Raw genomic sequence first — 9790 nt, forward strand, 5'->3', positions numbered from 1 at the left:
ACTCCTAATTTAGGTTTTCAATCTTGTCTACCTATTAAGTTAGGCTCAGTTTGTTCACAGGGACTCCAATACAGAAGTACGGAGTCCTTCTCAGGCCATATTTAGTTCGCTTTAACAATTCCCCCTTTTTGGTCATTTTATCAGTTTTGAGAGATTGATCGAAACTTGAGTTATTGATGTCACTGTCACCATTGGTCTTGAAACCCACTAGGAAGCAGAACAGCGAGTTTTGCAAAGGTAGGAAGAAGGACTGAGTTGAGGTTACCACCTTATGCTGGAAAGTCCTGTTTGCAAGAGAAAAACAAAACCTGGTCTATTCTAGGACCCATGTGTTTCCTTAAAGTCTTAATTCGATTGTGTCACATTTAGCACGAATGATGCCATTTTGGTTTGGTTTGGTCTGTTGGGACCTAGTGCTCAGTCCAAAACAATGGCCTCCCATCATTTTGTTTAAAAAATTCCCCCTTTGTCAGGTTGTCACTTAGGCAAGAGTGTGACCAAAACTTAGGATGTTAGCGCCACTCTCCGTTACTATCATTTTGGGTTTCCAGTCTCAGCATGTCACTCATCGGTTTCGGTGTCCTCGTGGTCACACATTTCTTTCAGCTCTTGTCATTCCAGTTGAAGAGAGACCATCTGACGTTCTAAAGATGGCTTCATGCAAACATTTAAAACCTTTGAGAGAATACAGTGCACCAGGGAGACTATTCTTATGACTACTGAGAGGGTAACACCAAGAATTTGGAGTATGCTCCTTAGCCAGGGTCCCCATAAACCAAACCACCTAAACTCAAATAGACCATTCTTTGACTTAACTCAGTGGTCTTTTCGTTAATTCCCTACAACAGACTCTCTATAACACCTGATGTTTTCTCCATAGGCCTTAAGTGCCAGCATCTGCACAGGTACTTTCCTGTTTAGCCAATTCTATTTTTTAGCATAACTTTCACAAGAGAATTTAACATCTGTTGTGTAGCCTTTACAGTAGAATCTGCTACAGAGTCTACCATGAGGGATATATTTCTAGTCATTGCCTTTTTAATTCCAAACCATGGAAAAAGGACCTAACAAATGATGCCCTTCTAGAAGAGGGAAGGCCTCTTGGCAATGGTCTCTTTAACCCATGCTGTGGGTTAAGAGGAGTGAACCAATGTTCTGCTTCTGAATGATTATGAGGCACCATATGTACCATTGAAGTTTCTCACCTATGATACACTGGGCCTTCATCTTTATCTATCAAGTTATAAGATTATCCATGTATAAAGCTGGCTGCAAAGCCCTTCACAAATAAAAGTATACCCCATAAGTGCACAAAACAGACCCCCTTCTCACTTCTGTTGTTCACAGAGGCAGAAGCAAGGGAAAAACATTCAAAGATAAGAGTCTCATGATAGTAAGAAGTCTTGATCCATGATCTTCAGAAAGAGCTGCTCACATCAAGGATGCCATCTTCTTCTGGGGAGAAACTTCCCTGATTAGCTTTACCTTAAGGGTTTCAATGGATGTACAGTTCCAAGAGTGACCCTGCTCAGTTGTGAGATTATGACCCCAAGGTTCAAGATCCTGATGTTTTGTTGCAGTGAGGATGCCAAGGGCAGCTTTTCTCTGATGTTCTCAGAAGATCCCATCTTTGGGTTCTAGATTGTGAAGGGGTTGATTGTCCTTAGTGAACCATAAAAAGCTCTTTACCTGGTGAAAATACACTGAAGCATAGTAATCTACTGTTATAACATTAGCTCTCCTGCATGGGAAAGCTTTAATACAACCAGAACACATACATTGAAAATGACAACTGAATGAAACCCCTTTATAAATGTTTAAATGGCTCATCAGGTAGCCAAATGTACATGAAGCTTTGATTGACTTCCCAGTAGTATGGGTTTGACAAACTAAACATTGTTTATAAACGATTTTAACAATCTATAAGTCACCACACCAACATATTTAATTTGGATCATTTTATCTTTTCCAGGATGAGTCATGGAATGCATAACTTTTAATAACAAAAGCTTTAAGGACTCACGAAGGACAAGGCAGCCGTCTTGGTTCTCCATGAGTCCACGCTTAACATCGGACTTATGTCCTCTTGGGTGCCAGTTGTTTCTCCAAACTGGGCACATAGCATGGATAACTGATGGGTTATCACAGGTAATTTGACTTAGACCATGGAGTTCATTCAAATTGTATATCTAAACAATTTCAGTATAGGCTGATTAAGTATGCAAACCTGGTGAAGTATTTCCTCGGTATTCAATTAATTTTTATTCTATTTGGGTTAGCAGTTTTATAAGCCAGTCAGTCTTTTCATTAAAGTTTCAGCAATTCTTACCCAGTCCAAATGATGTGATTTTGAAGTTACTAGAAACCTGTATTCCACAGTGCTTTTCAGGGTCCTCCCCATCCGTTCACAAACCTCCTAAAAGACACCATGTTCTAGGATTTTTGTGTGCTTGTGAAGTTTTCAGAAACTACATCAGCATGAAGCAATTAACTGCGGAAATGACTTTAAACACTCAAAAAGACACAACTGACAAGGAAATTTGGTTATAACAACAACATAACCATAATTATGATCGGTAGCATATACTCAGAAAAATTAGAATTTTAGAAATCCCATACAACTTTGGAACATATATTAATATCATTCACTAAAATATAACCTGAAGAAGGTTAAATTTTTTTTTTGACACTATTCTGTATCGAAAAGTCCAAAATATTTCTCAAAAAGTAACTAAAAAAACACTGGAGTAATTAAAGGACACTTCCTGTGCAGGGGATGGAAAATCTCAACAAAAAAGGAGCGCAGAAGAGCCTGGCTAGGCGGGAGAACACGGTCAGGCCCGCAGGAGACGCGGGGGCACCTGCCAGAAAAAGACCCGCAGGCCAAGCCCAGGAGAGGCGAGAGACGTGGGCAGGGCTGCCCGAGAGACCCAGGCGGCCATTGCCCGCCCTGCGTCTGCGCCTGCGCCGGAGCCTCCTCCACACTGCGCCAGCGCCGAGTCCGGCCGCCTCCACATTGCGCCGGCGCCAGGGCTTCCTCCACACCGCGCCTGCGCCGATGACAACCCGCCTCTACAGGACGCCTGCGCAACGCCCTAGTCACCTCATCAGATCCGTGCACTTAAGAGTCTCTCTCTGATCGACCACGTGTTCCTGTCGGCTCACAGAGGCCGCCTCAGGGTCCTTCCCCATTGTCTTCCTCACCCTCCACTGTTCCCGGCCCTTCACTCTGCGCTTGCGCAGGAGTCGCTCGCTCCTCTCCTCTCTGCGACTGCGCAGAGGCCACCTCCTCCCCCGCCCGTCCGTTCCCTTGGCGTCTTCTTGGGCCGCGCCCCGACCGCGTCTGTTTACGCATGCGCAGGAGCCGCCCTGCGCGGGTGCGGGGCTGAGCCTCTGTGGCTTCAGGTTTAAAGGCGCGAGCGCCACCCACGCAGGCACAAGGGCTCGTAGTCGTTTTATTTTTAGCGTAAGGTTTTCCTCTTTAACAAGGAAGTAAAACAAATAAGCTGTGCAATAAATATTAATCGTCCTTATATGTACTCGGGAACGTTCGTCCTTTAGGTTTTCTCCTGGCGCGTGGGCGCCGCCGATCATTTCGGGGCTTATTTTGGTTCTAAAGCCCGGGGCAGCCAGGTCTCCCTGCCTGGCCTCGGCGGGGACGCGGGACCTGGGGCCCCGGACCGGGCCTAACCGCCCTGGCCGGCCCCCAACTGATGGTGGCGGTCGGTCCTGACTGTCCTGATGGCAGCGACCAGGCTGGACTCGGGCTGTGCAGGGGCGAGCGGAGCAGGGCGGGGTGACGCCCGGAGAGCGGCCTGGAGAGCGCGTGCTTCAGAAGGCGTGGGCACCCTGTCCCTTTTGCAGATGGGGATGCAGGCCCTGGTGGCGGTGGAGGGGGGATGGGGGCAGGGACGCTGCCGGGCAGAGGAAGCTGGGTGAGTGTGCACTTGGTCCCCTTTGCTCCTCCCTGGGACTTTGGGCTCCATAGGGCAGCCTCCGAGGCCCACGTGCACACTCGGTGAACCACAGTCCAGACACAGGCAGGGCGGCAGGCCAGGGAAGGAGAGGCCAGGTGTTGGCCTGGGGGTGCTAAGTGAACCCCCAAGGTCGCGGAGACAGTAGGGCAACAGCAAAACGAGCTCTGCGGTCCAGGGCGAGGGCCCGGAGTCCTCCCCAGGGGTGGGCTGCAGAGAAGCCCCTGTCCAGGCCCTGCTCACCTGCAAAGTGCTCCCGAGCTCCTGTGCCCCCAGCAGCAATCCCAGCCCCGCTGACACCCAAGCTTGTCACCCGCTGGGTTTCTTGAGGTCTGAGGACCGTGGCTGAGGGTGCATGGGCGCTGGGATGGAGGGGGGATGTCCTGTCCCAGTCTGTGCTTGTTAAAGAGGGCAAGGCTGCTTTTATTCAAGCGGGGGGCTGCTAAAGCGAGATGTTGGGTTAGGGGAGGCACATCCGGCTCAACTCCAGATAGAAGAAGTAGGAATTGACAGCCCAGGCGTAGGGTCGGGAGTGGAGAGAAAATTACTAAGAGGAAGGGTCAGGGGCAAGGCGGGTTCTAGCTGCATAGACAGGATTTTTGCTGAAAAGGCAGGCAGTGTGGTCACAGACCGAGGGTGGGAGTTGAGGACTTTGATCAGGGACCAAGAGTAGACGATTTTCACTAAACCGACTCAGCAGGATTCTTGCTAAATCGGCCGAAACCGGCCAAGGTCAGGGACTGGTCACAGGGAGGGCTCAGAGGAGCCTGACTCGAGTGTGGTCAAAGGAGAGAGTCTTTGTCATCTTTTAAGAGGCGAGAGTGACATATTAGTGAGAAACGGTGAAGGGATCATGCTCAGGCCAGCAGCCCCGAGTTTGAGATGAGGACAGGCTGGGTCCAGGAACGGCTGCAGGAATAGGGGGCACCTGAGCCTGCAGAAAGCGGGGAGCCCAGCCGCCAGAGCAGGCACCCCCAGGCAGACCTCAGTGTGTCCTGCCCTGTGGGAGTGGCAAGGCCAGACCAAGCTGGATGTGAACCAGTCCCAGAACACCGCCTAGAATTTGGATTGTAATTTGTTATCGATGATATTGCTGCTTGGTCTCTCTCCTCTTCCTCCCCACCCCCACCCAAGATGGAGTCTGGCTTTGTCCCCCAGGCTGGAGTGCGATGGCATGATCTCGGCTCACTGCAACCTCCGCCTCCTGGGTTCAAACAATTCTCCTGCCTCAGCCTCCCAAATAGCGGGGATTACTGGTGCGTGCCACCACACCCAGCTAATTTTTGTATTTTTGGTAGAGACGGGTTTCATCATGTTGGCCAGGCTAGTCTCAAACTCCTGACGTCGTGATCCACCCACCTCGACCTCCCGAAATGCTTTGGGATTACAGGTGTGAGCCGCCGCGCCCGGCCTCTATAGCATGGCCATCGTGGCTACATCAGCCCCGGCTAATAGAGATTTTAGCACACTCAGATTCTATTGGCTAATAAGATTTAATTATAATTCTGGGGTATTTAACAATGTCGTTATACAGTCTTCACTGTTGCAAATGGAGAATGAAATCGGGTGCATGTGACACTAATGTGACCTGTTCATGCTCTGTCACTTAAACGGAGTTAAGTAACATAGCCTTGGGCAGGAAGACTCCTTCCCCACTTCTTTCCAGGAGCTCCTTACTCGATTCTGGGGAACAGAAAGGCTTTCAGCAGCCAAGGGGAGTGACAACAGCCAGACATGAGACACCTCCTAGAGCCCTTTGGTGTTACCCTTTCCGGTCCATCAGCCACAGTGTCCACCCCAGGTAGCTGGGTCCTGAGTTCACCGTCTCAGGACATTTTTCGACCTGGTTTGTCTGAATTATTATTATTATTGATCATTGAGACAGGGTCTCAGTCCATCGCCAAGACTGGAGTGCAGTGGTGTGATCCTGGCTCACTCAGCCTCCCAGGCTCAGGTGATCCTCCCAGCTCAGCCTCCTGCGTAGCTGGGACCACAGGCAGGCACCACCATGCCTGGCTAAATTTTTTGTATTTTTTGTAGAGACCAGCTCTCGCTATGTTGTCCAGGTTGGTCTCAAACTGCTGCCTCAGCCTCCCAAGGTGCTGGGATTACAGGCATGAGGGACCAAGCTCAGCAATCTGAATTATTTATGCAGAATTTTTTTTTCTCTAGCTGGAAGAGCTGTTTATATGCACGTTTCTTTGGGGGCAACTCTTCTCCATTGTCACAGATTTTTTTTTTCCAAGCCATTCCTGGGGGATTCCTGGGAGCCATGTGGGAGAGGCGTGAGGAAGTGAGACCTTCACCCCGAGACAGGTCCTGACGCACCCTCTGGTGCCTCTACTCAAGTGAGGTGAGAGGGGAAACTGGTGTATTTTTAGATGAAGTTTCCTTGGGAAATTGTTTCTATTTTATATTTTATCAGTAATCCCCTGGCTAATGTTTTAAACCAATATTTATAACACTGCCTCAGAGCTTTGGAATAAACAGATTTCCATAAAGAAAAGCTGCTTTAGAGTGCTACACTGTAAGAGGGGCTGGGCAAACAAGAAGGGACGGAGGAAAGACCACCAAGTGAGAGGCACAGGTGTCAGGACAAACAGAGAGCCCGAAAACGAGGCAGAGGTGAGCGGGGACCAGCAGCCCAGCGGCACTGACGCGCCAGGGACTTGGGCTCTGCTGGCCTCCTCCCTCGCGGCCAGCAGTGGCAGTGGTGGGAGTAGGCCTGGCTTGTCTGTGGTTGCCTTTGTTGCTTTAATTGAAAGTACTCAAGGCTATTTCTTGTCGCGTCGTTTCTGACAATGTCCGGTGGTCCCTACCCTGTAATGCCAGGAGGTTCCAGCCCCACCCTTCCCTCCCCACTCCCTCTTTCATCTTCCGGATCCTATTAGAGGATTGCTTTTATAGCTGATGAGCTGATGAAGTATGCATTTAGCCCTTTAACCGTAACTGAATTTCCCCTGGTGCACATCTGTATGAAGGGTGTGCACCAGGGCTGAGCCGTCTGCTGGGCGAATATGTCCCTCCCTGAGGCCCAGGACCACAACCCCTGAGTCACTCAAAGGAATCGTTCCCAGCCTTAAGGTCAGATGTGCTTTTTCCTTGTCCTCCATTATTTCTTAAATTCCTGCCACATTTAAGTTTCTTTATATTTAAACTAAGACCTTTTATTTCTTAAACTTCTAATTGCTGTTCTTTTATTATTTTTGATAGAAGTTTGGCTGCTGTAACTGACTGGGAAGCTTAAAATAACAGACAATCATCTCTCACATTTATGGGGACTGGGAAGTCCAAGACCAAGTTGCCATCTGGGGAGGGCCTGTTCCTCACAGCGCCTTCCAGCTCAGGCCTCGTTTATAAGGGCACTCATCCCTTCCACGACAACGGGTCCTCATGACTTACTCACCTCGGAAAGCCCCCACCCCCAAGACCATCACATTGTGGGTGAGGATTTCAACATGAGAATTTGGGGGCTGCAAACAATTACACCATGGCAGAGCATAAGGTGCCTTCCCCACGTGCTCGGGTTGACCCAACGTCTCACGCTAGCAGCTACGTGGAATAGTTATTTTTTCTGGAGAACTCGGGGACCCCTCTGATGTCTTGGAGCACCCACACAGGCCGTTCACTGTGCACGCGGTGAGGCTGTCCTCTGGGGAGTTCTGCTGTTGTATGGGTTCTGTCTGTGTCAATGTCCCAGCGGGAACGCAGGGCACACTAGCGTCATCCCCAGAGAGCTTGGTAAGGGGACTGTTTGCAGAGACATAGGCAGAGCGCTGGAAAACTACCAAAAAAGTGCAGTGTTCTGGACCTAATAATAGCACAGCTATTCTCACCCTGGTCTGAAGGCAGGAGGGGAGGAGCAGTTAATGGATTCTGGAAGTCGGGTTGCACAGAGTCACCTTGAAAGATGCCATGACCTTCACCGAGGGCCAGACAGAGACTAAGATGACCCCATAGGAGAATAAGACCTAGACCTCATCCTCCTGCCTCCTGCCTCCTGCCAGTCCCTGCCAGGGGTCGCCAATGGCAAAACAGGACTGGAAGCCAGAGGCCTTGGAAGCCCATGGATGAAGTCCACAGGCCAGCCTCCCCGAGAGCAGCCTGGACGGTCCGCAGGAGACATCTCCTGTCTTAGGCGTCCCACGCCGCGTGCTCCTGTTCAGCCCTGCCGAGGTGGAAGCTTGGAGTGGGTCACGGTGGATGCATTGACGCTGCAGACGTCAGCAAGTGCTACAAACCAGAGCTGGCCTTTAACTCAGACTGATGGAGAAGGTGTTAATAATGCAGATTAGACTTAAAAGTGTTGAAGCCATTGCACTGTGAACAGCAAAAAAATTGAAGAACTCTTCTGGCATTTAAAAACAATTACTCAGTTCAGCAGAGAAGTCACTGACAAACGAGATCACACTGACTGCTTTGTCGTTTTGGTTTTGTCTTACTCATTAATGCAAATAAGAACATTCACTAGCATCTGTGTTGGGCCTACCCTCCCTGGTCAAACACAGCTACAGTCTCCCTGCAGATACGAGTTTTCCAGAAATGAGCCGATGTTTTCTGCGAGAATCAGTTGGTCATATACAATTTACAAAAATGAGTACCGTATACTATATTTGTGAACTGTACGCTGCAGATGCCTTATTTCACTGAAATTTATAATACACTTATCCATGTATATGCATGCATGCAGTTTTGTTCCTGAGATCCAGCTGTGAAATGTTTACCAGCACATAAATTACCAGCACATGCTCTTTTTTGTTAACCTACTAGGTAAAATCTTCATTTATTACATCAAATTCTTGTAGTTTTTGTATTGCAATTATGCAGATATTGATTATCGCAGTATTACTGCAATTATACAGATACCACAATTTCAGATATTGATCAGCGTGTTCAGTTGGTTTCTAAGGAGGTTTACTTACCTCATGGTACACCTAGTTTGCATAGTTTGATTATATTTAACTCTTATGCTAATTGGGGGAAGTCATTGATTTATTCGACAGATGCGCCTGTGGTCTTCCCTGAGCACATCCTGGCCAAGGACGCTGCCCCCAGGAGATTTGAGAAGTCCTGTAAGGATCATGTCAGTATTTTCAAATACTTATAGAAAAGCCAGAGGGATTGACCCAGAATTACCAATATAAGCTTGACCCTGAGATAACAATGCCATTTTATGTTTGCATGCATAAAACCAGTGCAAGAGGTTGATGGCCATTTTATGTTTGCATGCATAAAACCAATGCAAGAGGCTGATGACTCCAGATCCCTTATATAAGCCAATAAAAAGTAGTTTCATTTTTTATTTCGTTTAAAAAAGTGTACCATTAACCTAAAGCCTGCTTGTAAAACCAGTTTGTTTCTGAAGCATTAGCTCAAAGCTCACCTGCATTTGGTGAGAAGTCCCTCACGCGTGGCTGCCCTGGCTGGGAGCTCTGAGCTCCGGGAGCCATTGGAACTGCTAATCCCACCAGTGCCGTCTGATTCCCTCTGCTCTAATGGAGGTCTTTTGCCGGGTATCAAGTGGCGTTTTCTGGGCTTGGGAGCCAGTAATTCCCAGTGATCAAGTGTCTCTGCTCTGAAAATGCCTTTCTTTGTGATATGAAGCTGTCAGTGATGGAGACTGACCTTTTCATAAGTCAGTGAATTTTCTTTCCCTGAGTCATTTTAGAGAGTGAATGTGAACTCTCCAGTCTGTCCTAAGAAGACATTAATTGGAGCAGGCATGGAACCTTCAGCTTTCCCAGTCTCCTGCCAGGTTACTTGGCTTAACCTGGGAATTAACCAGTTAATAAGGTTGTTGAAATGGAAAGAATCCA

At 48.5% G+C, this 9790-nt stretch overlaps 1 long non-coding RNA gene across 1 annotated transcript; it reads left to right on the forward strand.

The window, feature by feature from the left end:
* Window positions 1-4220: 4220 nt before the first annotated feature.
* Window positions 4221-8649, forward strand: LOC134810513 (uncharacterized). Its single transcript, XR_010158748.1, has 2 exons — window positions 4221-6327; window positions 7188-8649. It is a non-coding gene; the product is annotated as an uncharacterized LOC134810513 (long non-coding RNA).
* The last annotated feature ends 1141 nt before the right edge of the window (window positions 8650-9790 follow it).

This window comes from Pan troglodytes, chromosome 6, assembly GCF_028858775.2.
Source record: "Pan troglodytes isolate AG18354 chromosome 6, NHGRI_mPanTro3-v2.0_pri, whole genome shotgun sequence".
Taxonomy (NCBI): Eukaryota; Metazoa; Chordata; class Mammalia; order Primates; family Hominidae; genus Pan; species Pan troglodytes.